The sequence below is a fragment of the Pezoporus flaviventris genome, unplaced genomic scaffold (assembly GCF_033815535.1).
Source record: "Pezoporus flaviventris isolate CSIRO_AGI_PZ_B2104156 unplaced genomic scaffold, CSIRO_AGI_Pfla_v1 ptg000007l, whole genome shotgun sequence".
In the NCBI taxonomy this organism is placed as follows: Eukaryota; Metazoa; Chordata; class Aves; order Psittaciformes; family Psittacidae; genus Pezoporus; species Pezoporus flaviventris.
In genome coordinates, this window is record NW_026892555.1 from 34,481,804 (window position 1) to 34,501,409 (window position 19,606).

Consider the following 19,606-nt stretch of genomic DNA (forward strand, 5'->3'; position numbering starts at 1 on the left):
CCAATAAATGATAATCATTAAGTGCTTTCTTTAGAATTCCTTTGTATCTGTATAACGTGTAAGGACTTCCTCATCTATCAGTCTGAATAAGTTTCCCAAAGATGTTAATAGTACAGAGGGGACAGAGCAAAAGCTGACAGATGGAGCATGAGGACCTTAGTGTAACAGCCTCAGTTACATAGCTTGAAATGCCAGACTTGTTACAAAGCGGAGTAACTTCTCACTGGCTATAGCCAACCTACATGGTGGCTTGACTGTCCTATAGCGTAAATTATACAGACTTACATATGCACTGTCTCACATTAGGCCCTACAGGTGAAAAGAGTCAGAATATTATTAAAATCATGTGTAATTGAGAAAATATTCTTTTCTGGGTTCTTGGGTGTTTTGTTTTGTGGTACTGCTGCTGTTCTATATAGCAGATTTGTTCCCTTGTTTTGCCTTCCTAATGAATTACATACTTTACCTGCATGGTCTAGTCCTGCTTCTACAGTTCTCATGATGTTACATGAACCTCAGGGGAATATAACTGAATTCAACCACATTTTTTTGATAAATGTCATGTTACCCATTTAAACTAGGCTATGTATGATGTTAAATTAGGCTATTCTAAACAAAAAGTAAATTTTGTGCTAGGTTTTGTCAGGGTATTGTCACTTGCAGCGCTCCATCACACATGGACAAAATGGTAATACCTTTTGTAGAATTTGTTTATATGGCTATAGTAATTTACAATATGTTTTAAAGTTCTCTTCCATAATTCCAAGTATTTGGCTAGGTTTACACTGGGTTAGAACTTCAGGATCAAGGTGGTTTTTTTTGGGGGGGTATACTGTCATTCATTTTTTGGAAGGGACAGACACTCAGTGAAATATATTCTTCAAGCATTACCTTTCAATCAAAGCCTATGCAAGGCAAAACCCAGCATCGACATTTCTTTCAATATTTTTGCTTATCCTTAGGACTGCATGCTAAACATACCAGATTCAAGTCTCAAAAGTTCATAAAAGTGTAATCCTTGATAGAGTGTTATAACTTGCAACCACTTGTATGTTCTTGCCTCTTTTTCCCCCACCACAACATTCAGACTGCAGAAATTTTCAAGGTCCAACGTTTTCCTATAAGAAAACAAATCCCCGAACATCATTTCACTCAACCTCACTCGCAGTCAAAAAAAAGCTGGAGAAAGCAGTTAGAACAATAAGGACGTGCTGATGCAAGCAGGAACTCAAACTTTTTTTCATGTTTGAAGAACATCCCTCTGAAAGAGGTCAGAGACCTCAAAGGTAGGAGGCTCATAACTAACTCTGGGCTTAAACAATGTCAAGGACTCTCCTTATTGTGCTACACGAGATCACACCCAATGCCAGCGATACGGCATCAAAGAATTAGTACTTCTATCTCCTTTCATGCATTAGCCAGTTATGTTTGCAGTTTGCACAAATGTAGCATTCTGGATTAAGTCTTATAAAGTATCCAGGTTACATCTTAAAAAAAAAAAAAAACAGCTCCTGTGAAAAAAAAAGAATCCTTAAATCATTTAAGATTTACAAGCTGTGCTTTCAGAAGCATGCCCATAGCCCCAGAGGACTCAACCTGAGGTTGTGCTTTTCCTGGGTTCTGCTATACCAGCCAGCCCAGCACCGCTGTAAAGGAAGTGTGTATGAGGCATGGCAATCTCAGGGTGCTCTTCTAGGGTGCCCACAGAGGTAGTAAAGGTCTGTGGTTATCCATTCTGAATGGGCCCCAGTAAGTGTTCAGTCAATAATAGACAGATAGCTAGCTACACAGATGTATCAATGGATCAATCACACAGTGCACTTACTCAGTGTTTACTGCAGGCTTTTTACCCCACTTTTTTTTTAAAGATTACTGGCAACACAAGCACAAAACATATCGGCTTCTAAACATTTGGAGACCAAAAATTATGCCTCTGTACCGAGGCACGGTCATCCAGGGGTATGGAAGCACTCCACAAACAGCACACTGAGCTTCCAAAACATACTCGCAACTTTAAGTATCTTCCGCACATCATAGCTGTAGAAGCCAAAAGTGAAACAGGGATGCTACCACATTTGCAACAAAGCACAACTCCTGCATATATAATCAACTCGCATTCTTTGCAAAGAAAAGTGATTTCTGAAAAGATGCGATTAAAAAGCTTAATTTCCATGAAGGACAATCAAAACTGAGAGGAGTAAAGCCAAGTAATTCATTAAATCCACTGATGTTCAGCTGGAATATTTATTAAGGCCCACATTCCCATAACAGATCTACGTAACTGTAAATGTACCCCAGCAAGAAGCCTTCAGTGTCTAATAACTCCAACTAGTGCAGAACACAGGCACAACTCTGCAGTGAGATAAATTGGAAACATCACATGTATTCACCTTCTCAACAGAATTTTAATATGGCTTCAAGGAAATGCACAGAAAGGGCCTTGATTGTCAAACTTCAGCGTAATAGTTATGATGAACCTTTCAGCTCCCTAGGCTTCATGCAGCTCTCTGAAAGTAATGGTGTAATTAATTCATATAAAAAGAAGAAACTTGGAGCACAGTCAGTGGTTGTACAAGAAACATTTCCTGATGTTCTTACAGGAAATAAGGCCCATCACTGTCCCGGTCACCTTCCGCTTCAAGTGCGGAACACATTCCTTTGATTTTGTCTCCCCTTTAACAAAAACATAGCAACAAGAGTATTTAAATAAAATAATCCAAAACATAACGCTCCTGAAACAAAACACTTCACTGTACATGCTTTCCCCCCCAAGCAGAAAAGACGAAAAAGCACAGATGATATGACAAATGTTAGTTACATCACTTAGTATATAAATGGAAGACACTCATCATAACGTCCCCGGTACAAGAATTTACGTAGGGCTAAAAGCTAGAGAGCATTCTTTCTATCCTAGATGGATATTTTTTAGCAGATAGTTTTACAACTGACACACACCTTTCATTGTTTTTTCAGAAGCATACAGCTTTGAAACCTTATTTGAAAACTTGTGTTTAAGTGCGCACACAGCAAGTGCTCGAAAAGGCCCACTTTGGAAATCCCTCAATTCTTGCATCAGAATTAATCTGCTTGTATCTGTTCTGTATGTATGTGTTTTTACAAAATTTGCATCAAGTCTGAAATGCAAAACTTGCCAGTCTACTTCTTACCAACTGCTTTTTCCTTTAATCTGTGTAACAGACAAAGAAATGAATGTGAGGTTTTAAAGCAATTTTTTATATTACTTTATTTTTTACCTTTAGAAATTAAGATATTTTCAACCAAAATTTTGAGCAAATTCGCTTGGAGAGATCATTGTCTTTCAACTCCCCCCTTCTTTTTTTATAATTACTAAGAAGTTCCAATAAAATGCCACAGTCAAAATAAAAGGTCAGAGAATCATGAATCTTAACCACACTACAGTTAACTGCTTCCATGGATTTGTGGCACCACTGGGCAGAATAGTGGACTCTTCCTGAATTTACAGATCATATTCCTATAGACATCAGACCACTGGATTATGTTTGATGCAAGGATATACCACATAGAAATGTTATTTCTTTAAAAGTAAGGACATGCTTTCAGTGGCTTCCTTAACCTGTGCAAAGCTGTACTTTTAAATTCAATGGCAAATGATCACTTGTATCATTATCTGCCTTATAAGTTTTAGTCAGTATTTGAGAATTCTGTCACCCAGCTTCACAAAAGTAAGATTTCTGACCTGCATAAACTGATCCCTTCAACAAGGATTAAGGAACTGGCTGAAATGGTGGATAGTTTACCGCCAATGACCTTTAAGGTCTGAGGCTAACAGCAGCCGATATTGGTTTTCTCAAGAGCAGCATCAACAGCACCCATCTTTAGCTTTTTGTATCATTTATTAGTACTAAATATTTCTTACTTCTTTCTAATAACAACATGATATTTTGCTAAATGGCAGTTTCTCAGATATACTCCTCTACAGGAAAGCCCACTGCCTGACGTGGGAAGACAGTGCTGCCAAAACATCTTTGTGAAGGGGTTACAACTGCTGCCTGCCACCTTTTAGTGGGGAGGCTGGTATAATAAAAGAAGGAGATGAAGGTATATTACTGTTACTTACTTATAATTACAGTAAGAGTGGTTTTAATTACTAGTTAAACTTTATTTTTAATACTGCTTTACAAGCTGAAGAAAAAAATTATAAATTTACTACTCAGAATGAAGGATTGCATAACAGCATATTTTTTAAGCCATTATTATCAACATCTACTACATAAACATCTTGTTTCCCAAAATCACTGCCATCTGCAGTATCTACAGTTAACTGTTAATCAGTAAGCACATATAAGCCCAAAATTTCAGAGCTAGAAATGCCCCATACATGCCTGGAACAGGCTACAACAAAAAGCATATAACTTAAGGAACTATGTGGAGGAATTTACCCACCAATCAACATACCCAAGAGCAGTTTTAGTCAAAGACTGTAAAAAGTTACAGAAAGATTAGGACAGGAAATAAATACTTAAAATGTTAATATCCTGCCTACGCACCAAATTCCAAAAATCATTACGTTTAAATGTAAATTTGGACTTCCTCCATTTACCATGGCATGAACTGTTCCTTGAAATAAGAATATAAATTCCTTTCTTTGACTTAGTTTTCAATTAACTCAATTGATTAGAGCACTGCATTACAGAAATACTTTTGTCTGTGTGCGCTGCTTTTAATACTCAGAATCTGAAGATTCAAAACTTTTCCCAGTTTTTCCCTCTCCGACTGGACTGTCCTCTGAGGCAAAAAACCATGGCACAGAACAACACAAACTCAATGAACATACTCCTACTACTGCCAAACTTTGGTAACAATGTTATGACAAGCATCAGATTTTTTGCCGTTCAAAATCAACTTAAAAAGCCCTGCAGTACTTAGTTGTCCTGGACAGTACAGGATAAACTTAAGGGCATCTGCATTTCATCACCACATCTTACCACAGACTGCAACAAACTAATTAATGTCTAGTATAACATAAATATAATTTTTGAAATATAACTTCCCATTTGACTTTTTTTTTTTTTTAATAAATCCTTGTAGAAGGAAAATAAAAATCGGTACATTGAAGCATTTCCGTGTTCTTAGCCATTCCCCTGTTCCCACAGTTATTTACAGAGTTGTTTCTTTTTCATACTACTCCACAGTTCTCAGTTTTGGTGGTTTGGGTTGTCTGGAAATGTCATTACAATAAAGGCTTTATCTCAGACCACAGAGGTCTGGTGTTTGCCAAGAGCATGAAGATGAGGTACAGACTGTGTTCCTAATTACACCAACTGAAGAGCACAGGCCCTCTGTGCTGGTCATTTGTTTACAACTTTGTTTAGATAAGACACATATGCTGAAAGTCTTCCTCTTAGAAATGAGACCTTCCTTATGGATGTTATCTCTAAATTACACTGAATTTCAGTGGCATACAGTCTTCAGACTCTCTTGACCGTCTTCATAAAACCCAAGGCTTCATTTATAAGCCATGAAACTAAGTTTAGAGAATTACAGTATTCCTTTCATAAAATAAGAAGTACAGTGTCAGTATTGAAAACAGACAGTTTTGTACCCCAGTCTGTAGGCAAGTAGCCAGGTAATCTGTGCAGCACTGGAAGAGTAAATTACATCTTTTTGAAGCATCAGTAGGAATAAAGTCACATCAGAATCTGTCCTTTTACTTTACATTTATACCTCTCAAACCATACAGAAATGAAAGAAAGTAATTCTGTGAGTGTAATGAAGCAATGGAAAAAATCCTCTAAGAATTCTGAGTTTATGGAAGCTAATTTTTTGAAAATGAAAAAAAAAAAACAACAAAACAAAATTAATGAAATTCTGCAACTGCCTCTTGGATTTTACAGGGATAAGGAATTCAAGTAACTTTGTTAACACACTGAGCTTCACAAGTCAATTAATATGGTTGCTGAAATCTCTGATTTTCCATTCAAGACTCATGGAATGTGAGATAAAAAGCATGGGATTTCAAGTATATCAACATGTCAGAGACATCTTTAATGTATCACATCTGGGGAGAAAAAAAAAAAAGCCAACCAGAATTCCTATTCAGTTCATATCCTAAACTTCAAGGGAGAGAATGGAGAAGCACTGCAGCCCAAACTGTATCAGAAAGGAAAATACCAGAGCATAATTATTTTTAATTGGGTCCCACTAACAATGGGAACACTTCTTACCACTCAAAAAGTAAGGCAGAAATATTAGTCTAATCATCATCGAGGGCACTGTCGTAACCACTTTTTTCTTTTCATACACTTTTGGTGGCCCTTTTTCCTGAATATGTTTTCTATTGGGTGCAAATATTTTAAATACCACCACTCAACTGTGCTTTAGTACAGTGGAGTATGTTTAAGGACTACATAAAACAGCTACAGAAGTATTTCAATTATGAAGACTCATTTCCATTTTTAAACATCGTAAGAAACTACAGACAGCTCAGTGCAGTAGAGAGGAAGAAGAATGTCCTCAGATGGCAATAATAAACAAACAACCTTTTATTCTGGTCAGACATAGTAATGATGAGGCACAACAGTACTTAGCTCACCCTATGAATTTAGATCACCAAGATCTTTTATTCTGATTCATCAGCATCTTTAATTCCTTGAAACACTTAACTTTTCTTATGCACCAAGCCCATACCTGTATCACTACTTGAATGTTTCTAACTGTGCCGCCGAGAAGATGTTTTAGGACCCTTTACGTACCAGCCAGTAGGATGGTCCAGGGTCATTCTATACACAATTTTTTTAATTAAACTATTGTGGCTTTAATTTCATTTTACAAAACAACGGAGACCCAACCTAACCCAAAACCTGACTGTATACATCTCACTGGTCATACAACACTAGAAAAAGACAGTATTTCAAAAACGTTATTTGGGCATCCAAGTAACAATAGGGGGTGGGCAAAAATCTGTGTACATTTCCAGCTCTGCAGACCTACTCAAACACAGCAAATGTATGACAGTACAGAAGATTATTTGCTCCACATATTTCAAAAGCTGGAAGCTGGTAAACAAATTCATTTTCTAAGTCATACAGACTGCTTTCATCTTTAGAGCATTACTAGCTAATATGTGGCAATGGTTTTTGCAATTTCTTTCAGCTACCCACAGAATTCTTCGTCCTTACTCGAAGCAGTTGTCTTCCAATTAACAGTTTTCAGTCATTAACATAGCTTAGAGAGGACAAATAAAAACATCCAACCGACAAAAATTATACAGTTCTAATTAGAGGTGTACACAAAAAGGTTACATGTGAAAACAGGTATGGATAGTTTTCAAGGTTAAAAAAATACCCCTCGACAAAAAGCTGGTTACAGTCACACTGATCATTACAGCTTTATTCTAAGCGCTCCATAGAGCTTTTTTCTTTACAAAAACAACAGCATCACCGCCCATCCTCCAAACTGAAATCACATTAATTAGCTAGCAGCAAAGTTTCAAAGCATACCAAATGCTTACTAGAGCTCTCTCAGCTATTGTGTTTAACTTTCCAAACAAGTCATGATGAGGGAAATCTACATGATAAGCATACTTCAGCTACTGAAAAAAGGTTTTAATCTGCCTAGAAATTGGCAACCACTGGCTGTGTTTTCTATATGTTATGTTTTTCTGCTCACTGGAACAAATTGGCTGCTATGAATGAAAAGAAACTTTGCATCTAATCAGTGGCATGAATTTAGACTGAAAGCTGCTGTGCAGGACTTCTGTGAAGAGTCTGGGCCCTCTGCCATCCTTGTACTTATGAATGAAGCAGCATGAGCCACATGGCCTCCTCCTCATCCCCCCAGCTGGGGCCTTCACCCTTCCCTTTCCTGGGGGTTACTGGGGAACCAACCCTTTGCTGGTGAAACAACCATGACCCAGAAAGGCATTCAGTGCCATCAATGAGAGATCTCAGCTGCGCTCTCCATCCTGCAGCTTTCACTCCTGGTTTCTAAATCAACTTGTGGACCAATGGCAAGGCAGCCCTCCTGACTCATTCCCTTGACAAATAGGCCCCTAAACTGATCTCTGACCTCTTTGCATACTTTTCCTAAGTTACTGCTGACCCCAGAGAGTCTGCACCCCTCTGCCCATACAGGTTTGCCTTTGTTTTTATATGGGAACATACTGATCAAAAAGAAAAAACAAACCAAAAAACCTTTATTACCATACAATTACTCTAACAGCAAAGACCCTATTCCTCTGTTCACTCATAAGAGCCACCATATGTTTCTGATCAAAGTACCACAATCTGTGTGTTTTCAGGAGATACTAAATAATATGAGATCTATTCTGGCCAATGAAATTTCACATTTGCTTCAAAATTAGTGATAGATGCCCTATTTAACCAAAGAAGTTCATAACAAATTTTAAATATAAAATACTGCTGAATCTGGATAAAGAACCAGCTGCTGTTGAGCAATTCATCTAATTAAGAGCCCAGTCAGAGCTGGAGAACAGGCTATTAAAAATTTTAACACACACAATGACTGTTTCAGATGTACATTTCTCTAACTCTCTTCTACAGTCATTCACTATGTTCAAATATTACTCAGAATTTCAATAATGCACCCCTGAAAACAATTTTAAACACGTATACTTAAATAGCAGAACTATCAAATAACACCATTTTCCACAGAGTAGTGTATTAATGATTTTCTCTCATTTAAAACACGAATTTACTAAACTTTCTAGCATGTAATTCAAGTTTATCACTTAAGTTTTCAGAAACTTCTTCAGATATAATACTCCAATTTTCCTGTTCCAGGATAAAGGGGCTTTTTTTAATATATCTACCTGAAGAACTTAGGCAGGTATTTTTCCATTCAATAGTAAAAACTAGTAAACCCCTGGGCTTTTGCATTTTCACTAATGAACACTCCTGCTTTGCTAAACTACTTTAAATAGCATCCAATTTTACTAAACAAAAGTATACTCTGGTGCATCTCAAATAACCTACAGTAATACACAAAGACCACAACAGATCGATTCCAAACCGTCAAGGAAGCTTTTGGCTTCGAGTGCAAGGAAGGTTACTGATCTCCGCTACAGGCAAGAAACCCTTCCCAAGCACAGGACCATTATGACTTCAGAGGCAGCTTCCCCTCATCACCTCACTCTATCCAACACACATGGCATCTCTTTGTCCCATAGTCAAAGAAACATCAGACAGCAAAACTGCAGATGAAGTCTGAGGTGCTCTGTCAAAAGTCAAGAGACAAGGCTTGAAGCTGTCTTCCAAGGAACACTTCATACCAGAGGATACACTACAAAAGCAAAGAACTTCTACTGCGATCACTCCCATTTCATGTCACATGACAGATCCTCAATAAAACATATTCCCTGCCTGTTGCAAAGAAATGGGGTTGGTCCAGAAAAGACATGATTATGGCAGGAAGCTGAGTCAGGATTTATATCTTGGCTAACTGAAACAGCAGAGACTGCCCCAGTTCTCCCCAGTGTTGTAACACTGTTAACACAAATTACACCTTTATCTACAACACCACACAGATCCTGTATGGAAAAAAAGTTGTACATATAACAGTGAAAACAAACAAGGGGGGGGAGTAAAAGAGCTAGCAGAATTTCAACAGACACCGGCCACAAGCACTACAATAAAGACTCACCTTGCCCTGAGCCTCTTGGTCCAATTCACTTAACATGAGCAGTGAAGTACTATTCTAGTAATCACTTTAGGTGGGGGTTTTTTGAGCTGAAAAACATACATTCTGTCATGTAAATTGATACTCATCTCTGCATAAGTCATTAGCCTTTAGACTGAGAGCAGAAATCTTTACTGCTTCAACAGATTAAATGGAAATAATAATAGACTAAGTAATCCTCAGAGTTTACCAGAGCAAGAAGTAACAGTTTCCTAGTGCTTCACAGCTATTTCTAACTAGCCCAGGAACAAACAAGAACACCTAGGAACCTAGAATTTCTGAACAAGTTTTGGTTTGTTTTTTTACACAGAGTGCACTCTGGTGTTCTTATGTATTGATTTCTGATTACAATTTATTGGCTTTTCTTGACTGTCCTAGCTTGCTTGCCATCTCCACTCCCAGCTAATTCTGTTGATCTCTTCTTTTATGATCCTTTTCCCTTATTGTGCATTTGTTGACACATTCAAGCTGGGGAGGAGACACAAAGCCTTTCCCAATCCAGCTTTAAGGTTTGGTACTGAAAGGGTACTGGCTATCAGAAATGTAACTGCTTGGAAAATCCCGCTCAGGCCAGTGGCTGTGGACTGGCATCAGCTCAGCTGCTGTAGAGAGATGACAGACGAAGAGTGAAATCACTGCAGCGGTGTGCAGGGTGCCAAGAACACCGAGTGCAAACAGATTCTGTGGGCAGCAATGGTAGATGCTGCTAATTAGCCTCCACCAAGTGCTTCCGAGCTTTTCACTTCATTGAACTGACTGGATTCACATGCCAGAGTAAAAGCCAGTTCTCTGACATTAGGAAAACAACCTCATCTTCACTTTGCCTTACTTGCCTCATATTTAATAAAGTTCTACAAAATACAAAGATGCCAATTCGCTGACCAAACACACAGAACTCTATTCTTGCACCTTATCTGTTTATTAACAGCAAATGTAGTTTACTTTACTGACTCAGTCATAAAACAATAAAGATAAGCTTTTCATTTGTGCTGAGTGCTTAAATACATGCAGAATTAAGTTACCATTCTGTGCTGTACAAAGTCAGCATCACTGTATTTTTTCTATACTATAATTAAAATATAAAATTTTAAATACCTCTTTCCACCTTAAAAACTTTAAATACTACATCATGAGATCAAATGAGTGGGGTTTTTTTAAATCAAAATTGATGGCTTGGCTTCGCAAGCAAAGACTTGGGAAGGGCTTTACCCACGCTTCCTACAAGCACAATGACTTAGGGCAATGTGGGATAGGCAAATCCAATTGGAAAAGAGGCTGCTTAGGCATTCAGGATGTTTCCGAACAGGACTGTCATCTCCTGGGACAATCTCAAGTGTCCAGTGTCCTGAACCACACTCATGCAAGGCTGGATCTGCAGCTTCCAATGCACCTTGCTACCAGCCGTTTCGTCCCTCCCCTGTCACTACAGGGCTTTGCGAGTAAAGTGCTAACTACCTTTTGCTAACATAGGGCACATACATATCACCAAAAGGCACCCCTTTAAATAACTGTTAGTACCTGAAGCACTGTGTTCTCTCTTATCCTATTGCTGTGTTTTCCCTGCAGTAACTTCAAATTAACCAGCCCTCACCTTTAACTGTTTCCAAAACAGTTATCTCAGCCAGGTTCCCAAAGCCTGCTCCTCCCCTAGCAGTATCGATGGTTATTCTCATATCAGTGATCCTGTTCAACAGGATGGCAGATTAGCTTTTCACATCGTGTTTCCTTGCACTGTGGCAGACCAATCTACCTTGACAGAGGTACCTAGTAGTTCAGTATTTCAAACACATCAGTAGGAGACAGCTAAATTACCCTTCATGTTATTTCTCTAACCAAATACAGAAGATCCATAGAAAGCTTCACATTCAAACTTCAAGGTATCCATAATTATTGAAATCCTTAATCTAACACAGTAAAATTCCAGACACTCAAGTCTCTTCTTTTGCAATTTTTTATTGGAAGGTCTAGCAGTTGCTGTGGCATTCATCAGTCTCTGTCTCTGTTCCTCCCCATATTTCATTCAGCAACTAATCCAGATGCCAGACATCAGAACACCCACCCACAGCAAGAAGTGGCACCACTGACAGAACATCATGGTTTGAATTCCAAATAATGAAAGCCTCTATGTAGCATAGCTAACAGAATCTCAGAATAACTGCGGTATTTTGAGAATGCTTCTCCATTATGTGCTATCCAGCAGTATTATCACAATACACCATCTACAATACGCACTAACAGTACTTTTGCCTAATGTAAATGTGGACTTTCAAAGTATATATTTATTTAAACTAAGACAAAGCACTTCTGTAACGACACTAGAGTTCCAGGATAATGTTGACTTCTTACTGCTTTTTTGAACTACAAGTATACAGTAGCTCCTGTAAAAGCCTTTAGAAACACAGACACTAAGTACGCTTCTGGAAACTTAAATATTTCTTCATGGTCACTTAACGAATTCATTTTTGTGGTTACCAAAGAGAGGTGACAAACTGTCAGCTTTTATCCATACTAGGGACAGACAGAAAAGACTGAAACTAAAGAAATGGAATAAAGGAATTCATAAGCATAAGAACAGTTTTAAAGGGAGTTCTAAAGCTGAAAATTTATAGACAAATCTGATGGAAATACTGGCTGCAGAAATAACACCAATAAAGAAAAACTAATCACATAAAGGAAAAATTTACTGGTCAACAATTAGGAAAGCTATTTAACTTAATATGGTGAGTAAGTGAAAAAAGAGAGACAGAAAGCCTCCTAACCAAGGTACTCTGAATTAGTCCTTGAGGCAATTTCTCTTCTGCCTTTAACTTCATAGATAAACGACTCCTTAAATAGCCATCTCTAGTAGATGCCTCAGGTTAGGACAGATGCCCATCCATAACTGCAGATACACAATTTACACAACCATAATTCTTTTATTATTCTGATTTAGCATTGCTTTGTCTGCTTCTACCTAGAAAGAACCTGAAAATAAAACCCGTATTAGACAGATTAGGATCAGCAGCCTGTTCTACCTCACCCCAGAATGTGAGTTTGTTTTCCTGAAACTTCCAAGTAACAGGACATTCATCCGTACGAGCATACAAATTTAGAAGTTTACTATGCAAAGTTTGTTTACAGAAAATTCAGGGCAATCTAAACTATTTTCATTCTTGCATTATCAAAGTACTTATCCCTAAGCCATTCTTTCTCATTAAGGGAAAAAACAGACATAAACTTTTTAATTAAAAATATCAGAGCCTCTGTGGGGCAAGAGCAGCAGTATCTAATTCCCCAAGGCCAGGTGGCAAAGTCCTGAACAGTACTCATTAAAAGACCATTAAAAAAAAGATTAAATTAGCAAGTGTAAGTACACACAGAGGTTGAGATGAAGTGCCCTGCCTAAGCCCTTTCCCTGTGTGAATAGATGGGAGTAGCACGAGCACTGGCAGACAAACTGCTTTCCTTCTGCTTTAGAACACTGGAGATCTGAGAAGAATCTGAAATTCAAGCAGCAGTCTGGTTCCTTGGGTTCATCTTAGCCTGGGCGTAAGACTCCACAGTTTACGTTAATTATCCATTTTTATCAGGATATTATTCATTTCCCAGAAATAGCAGATTCACACTGACAGCTGACTTCTTCTTCTGTGTCCCACACACAGGTTGATGCCTGCTGTGAACGTGCTCATTTACAGGGAGCTATCGCTTAGTGATTTCACATGGATTATGAAATCTCTTTATGCCATGTATCAGGGAATATTATTCTGAGATTGACTAAAGCCCTTTAATATTTTGAAGCACTATCTTTAGCTCTCAGGCTCAAACAGATTAATTGCCATTCATGTGTAGTGCTTTTTGAATGGATAGAAAATAAAGCACCTGAATTTAAATATTAATGAGATGTTATTAAACTCCACAGACCAAGATTTAGAACTAAACAAAACAAAACAAAAATCAAAAAAAAAGAGGAAAAAAATACAAGCTCCAGAGAAGAAAATATGTATATAACATACAACAAACAAAAAGGGAGAAAACTAAAGGTTTAAAATCTGGTTTAGCAATATGTTTGTGTAACAATTAAAATGTGATAAACAAATATGTGAGGCCTTGTTATGACTCATCACAGCTGTACAATCCACATAATAGTTTGGCATGTGTGTAAATCAGAATGAGAGACATACTAGAGATGGTGGGCTAGATATAGTGATATGAAATGTCTTTACATAGAAGGCTAGGATTTGATAGCACCTGTGGAAGCCACTTTTCCAAGCTTAAATTCAGGAAACCAGTAACTCCCTAAAATCTGGGGGTTCACTGTATTAGTAAGGCCAAAAATCTTATTCTATATATTTAGGCCAAAATCTTATTTATAGACAAAAAATCTTATTCTAAGATCCTGTCTGCACCAGCTAATGCTTTATTTTCTCCCAAAACCTTAGAAGGGAACCAAGTTAGAAATTCAGTTGCATGTGGCAAGTCTGCCATTCATTTACATTTTTCATAAATCAGGAAAAAAAAAAGAAAAAAAAAACCACAAATTTTTCACTGTGCAAGACTTAATATAACAATGGGAATATTCAATATGCAAATATTTGCTTCCCATCCATACTGTACAGTAAAGCTGCCTTACTGCCATTGGATGTTGCATCTATCCCTTAAATCCAGTTACTAAGAACAATGCTATCTCCTGCAAGACAAAAACAAGTAAAGAAAACCGGAATAAATGTGAGAATAAAAGCATAGTGAATTCTTCATTCCATTACTACTAGCCAGTGTGTAAACATGAGATATGTTTACTCTGTGAAACTGAAAGGTTTAGAAATAAATGGGAAAGTCAAGAGCACTGTTTTAGCCCAGAGCTGTTTGGTGGCTTCAAAACAACAGGAAAAGGAATGGAATAGCCACTACAGCCTTCATTGCCATGGCACATTAAGACAGACAACAGCATACGAAGAACAAACAGCTTAGACACAAAATAAAAAAATCCTGTCTTACACCTAACAGTTCTTGGCAAGTAAATACAGGGTATTCTTCAGTACGAAGATGTGTAATATGCAAATACATGATAGTAGCTGTGGTGATCACAATTTAAGTTGGGGTTGTTTGGGGTTGTTTTGGTTTTTTTTGAATACTCTAATACCATTTGGTTCAAGTCTAGCCCTTTTTATTACTTATTAATAAAATAAGTTAAGAAATTCATAGTTCTTTTCTTTGCCGGAAGCTGCTGTAATACAGATGAAAACTAATTAATCCAGTGTCTTTCCAGCACATATTTCTCATAAAATGCCCAATTTAACTTCATTTTTCATGATACAGCAATTGTCAGCAGAAAGCAACATGTGCTTGAACATTCCATACAGTAACCTATATAAAATCAGTTTAAATATCAGGAGAATTGAGTAGTTTATGTAATACTGCCATTGATAACTGTTGTAAAGTGGCATCTGTATACAAAATGGGTTTGACACAGAGGAAAAGCTTCAGAAGAGGCAATTCCTTCTTTCCAATTCACCTGAAAATTTTCATTCAGACCCAAGAACGTGTCTGAAAGGATCTGATTATCAAATTCACTTCTCAGTGAAGAAGTGGCCTGCAAACGAGTTTGGACAACCTATGTTTTATTGGATCGTATCTGTTGAATCCTGCATTACAAAAATCTAAGCTAAGAACTTACTGAGACTGAGTAGCAACTAGTCAGCTTAATGACTTAAAAATTTATAATACAGATGTTAAATTACTATAAAATACAATTCTACTTAAAAAAAAAGAGAAAACAGTTTTTAACTACCCAAAAGTTCCTTCACTTGGTGTACTGAATGAGGAATCGTACCAGTGCTACAGCTCTTGTAAAACTTTTTACGTATTCCAACTAGAAAAAAAACCTTTAATCATGGCTGAAGATCATCTCCATCATCTCGTGCGAATGTTCTGCAATATATGCATATGAAATATAAAGACAAGCACCTCATCAGGCTGAATACTGACTTAGGTTTTGGGAGGCGGGTCAGCTGCTTTGTCTTTCCCTACATATGGAAAACCACAGCTTATATTGCAGCAGTTATCAGTGTAACTTATCCTCAGCTTCACATGAAAATTTCATCAGTCTATTTGCCGAGACACGGATTTACAAGCCTCCCCCAATTTTGTCATGGCACAGTAGACTGAAAACACAAAAACAAAGCACGCTTCTTTTTTGCAGTTCAAGCCCTTAATATTCTTAAAAATTTCCAAGGCTACTATTAATATTCTCCTCTGCTTCCCTTTTGAGGATATGAGTCAGGCCAATAGCAGGTACACAAATGTGAGTATTATTTACTATATTGTTATTTCATCACCTACCCTAAAGCATTTTAACAACAGGACATTATATTTGAGTGTTTATAAAGAGGGAACTTTAAGCTTTCTCTGCTGTAATTTACTATTGCTAAATGCAAATTCTGAAATGTAATCAAGATAGGTAGAACGGACAGTAAATTGCCTGTAAAGCATTTAAAGGAATAAAGAACTGCTTTCCAATAGACATCATGGCAACTTCTTACACTAATGAAAACCAGTTCTTCAAGCTCTTACTCAGACTAAAGAAAGCTTTACCTTCTTTGGAGCCAAAGACCTCTTCGATATCTGCACAAAACAGGAAACTTTCCTTCCCATTGTTTCTGTCCAGACTGACTATTGTAACAGTCCAGTATAACTAAACACGGCAAAAAGTCCCTTTATTTCCTGTGAGGACAACCTTGTAGCATATGGGAAGAAATTAACACACTCATACAGAATATAACGGCCAACTTCCAGGCATTATTCTTAATAAACAGGATCTCACACAGTGTCAAAGAGATACATTAATGAGGAGTAACCTTAATGTAAACAAAAATAAAAATTATTGCTATCAGGTCTTCTCTCCTGCTCCTGCCAAGACAAAGAATGCTTCCAGCTGTACTACAATGTATTTAAATGTAGTGACCACGTCCAATTAATTTTCAATTCTCATTAATTCCAATATTATTAATGGTAGTTACATGTTGCTTTGTGTAATTGAACTACGTAATCAACATCTTATCACAAAACAAACCTTTCTACTTCGTCAGAACAGCAGATACAATCCTTCTAATTAAGAGGTCTCTCTAATTGTTAACCACAGAAAGATCTTAAGTCTGCTAAAAATATTTCCAAATTTATGAAGCAACCTACAATTTGTCACTTCAAAATGTTAAATCAGTCACATCAGCTTGAAAACCTGAGGGTCTCTTTCACTGGTAAGCACGAGATCAGCTAAAGACGCGCACATTTTGCTCTCCTGAATTACAAAATTCTGTTATCTCTTGGTAATTACTGAAACTTCATGTTTTATCACAAAATAAATGAAAATAAGGACAGAAGTACCAAATGAAAAGATAATGATATTTTCACACCTTAAGCTGACTATATTTGAAGATGTCTAAGCAACTGCATTTCTACTTTACTGCTAGCCACATTCACTTCAACCATCCAACAACACAGTCAACCTCCAGGACCATGAGTGGCACCTAATTTAATGCTGCAAAAGCCACTGATGCCTGTCCTACTAACACAAATACTACAATACAAGGAAATCTCATCACATGCTTGACATGTTTCAAAGGGGGGATTCCATTTTTAGAAGAACCAGTAACCATTCCTTCTTCCTTTTCTATCTTGTTCATGTATTTTATCCTTCATTTCCAGTATTCTCTCCCTCCTAGTTCCAGAGCACAGAGTTTCTGCTGTAATCTTGCACCTCTCATTCTTCATATTTATTCCTGTTAGAATCAGGGTTGTGAAAGACCTTAAGATGATCTAATTCCAACCCCCCTGCCAATGGCAGGGACACCTTTCACTAGACCAAATTACTCAAGGCCCTGTCCAACCTGGTCTTGAACACTGACAGTGATGGAGCATTCACAACTTCCTTGGGCAACCTGTGTTGACTACTTTTATCCTCCACTGAGACCTCTTTCCACACCTTTTCCCCATACACGGTTTTGCAGTGCAAAACAGAATGGGGAGAAGGAGCAAAATGGCAGCTACAACTCTAACTTCAGCATCTTCCCCAGTCTCTAAAAATACCACTTTCGATACCAACAGGTAAATGAAGGGAGGAAATCAGGGCCTAAGAAAGGTGCTAACTACACTTTGCAAAATGAATACAAGCAGAATAACATCTTTTGTTATAAGAAAAATAATAATGCAGTACCTCAAACATCTGCATTTTAATTTTTATCCTCTGAAAACTACAGTGCAGAAGACTACGGGGGAAACCAGGGTGAAGATCAAAGATACTGACACCAGAAGAATTCATCCCAAAAGAGCATGAAAGATGATAAAAATTATGACAGGGGTTTCGTAACATGAGAAATTAGACCTGGGCTTCTGACAAGAAAAATAGTGACACAAGTACTTAGTGAATTTTCCAAGCAGAACATTTAAAATGACCAAAAGGAAGTACCTTGTAGTAAACACATTCAGAAGTTACAGGTGTCAAAAAAATACAAAAGGTACAAAAATTAAGTCAGCAAACTCAGAGATTAGTTTGCATCCAGGCCATACATCCATAATCTCTAGTACAGATAACCCCCAACCTACTGGTGCCTGAAGTACACCCTCAAGTAATGTTACTAACCACCACCATTAAAAAATGACTGTGTTAGACCTGCTAATAAATCTATCACAGCAATTCACAAATTTCTTCCAACACCTCTCATTTTAGATCTTGATCTTTTACTGCAAGTTCATTTTTAAGTGGTATTTTATAAGCTTTCAGGAACAAAAAAAAACAGCAGGCACTGGAAGGAAGGAAGCAGCTATAATTATAAATTCAGGGTGGCCATTTTTACAAAGAGATTCTATTAATTAGGATTGATGTATTTACTGTCTCCTGCTTTACACGGCTTCTGCAAACTCTCCCCCACGGCCAATAAAAGGATAAATCAGAACTATTCAGTGATGAACATTTTACAAGTGACAAAACACTAACTCTACAAGTATGTGCCACTGCTTCCCACTACCTTGTAAGGCTTTGGTGTCTTTTTAATGAAAGCATTGCCTATGCACTGCAGAGCTTCACTTTCTTTCACATCTGTTTAAGTCCCAAATGCCTCTGTGACTCCTAAAGAAAATCCCTTTACTGCATACACACTACAGAATCCGAGGACATTGTCTCAAAGCATCCTGTCGCATGCTATTTCTTCTAGGCATCTGGATACACCATATGCTTAAGTCCCTTGGGTAAGGTAATAGCACACACTAAGCAATAAAATGAAGTGATTTTCCAGTCTTGTTACACAAATTCATTGCATCCCGGACATCAATCACTTGGTTATATAGTTCATCATTTCAACTTTATAGCTTTGTGCTTATAATGCCCAATTTTTTTCAAAATGCCACAGTAGGGATTAAGAAGTAAAACTGCGGCCAATTAAGTTTACAGAAGAACCCAAGAACATCCTGAAAGTGTATTAAGGGCCAGGGGAGAGAAATCTTGCTTACCATTCTTCCATGTTGTATCTGGTACCTTCTAGCTTATTTCAGCAACATAAAACAGGAAGTTGATTATTCTTATGGTATCTTCTGTTCAAGAAAATACAGACTAACAAATTATTTCAGGGGTTGCTCCACTTTTATGCCATTGCCTATTAATCAGTCTTCAAGTTAATCCCCAATCTAGAGTTTTTAGCTGAGTGATAACATAAAACCAGCTTTGTTTTAGGTATGCATTCAACATGTTTTCATCTGTCATGCTTTTGGGGGTGGGGAACAGGGAGGACAGAAATATAGGTGATTCGCTAGGGTTTGTCACTGGACATGTCTCAGAGTGTCTCATCTACTTCATCAGTTTGTGTCTATTAGAAAGTAGTCTTCACAATACAGACTGTTGATTACCAAACTCTCCCTTCACTGCTTACCAACAAACCATTCCTAAGCAAGCCCCAAGATA

At 37.5% G+C, this 19,606-nt stretch overlaps 1 protein-coding gene across 1 annotated transcript in view; it reads right to left on the reverse strand.

Moving 5' to 3' along the window:
• Positions 1–19,606, reverse strand: part of PREX2 (phosphatidylinositol-3,4,5-trisphosphate dependent Rac exchange factor 2) — a 173,101-nt gene that overhangs the window by 143,263 nt on the left and 10,232 nt on the right. The gene's annotated exons all lie outside the window — the stretch shown is intronic.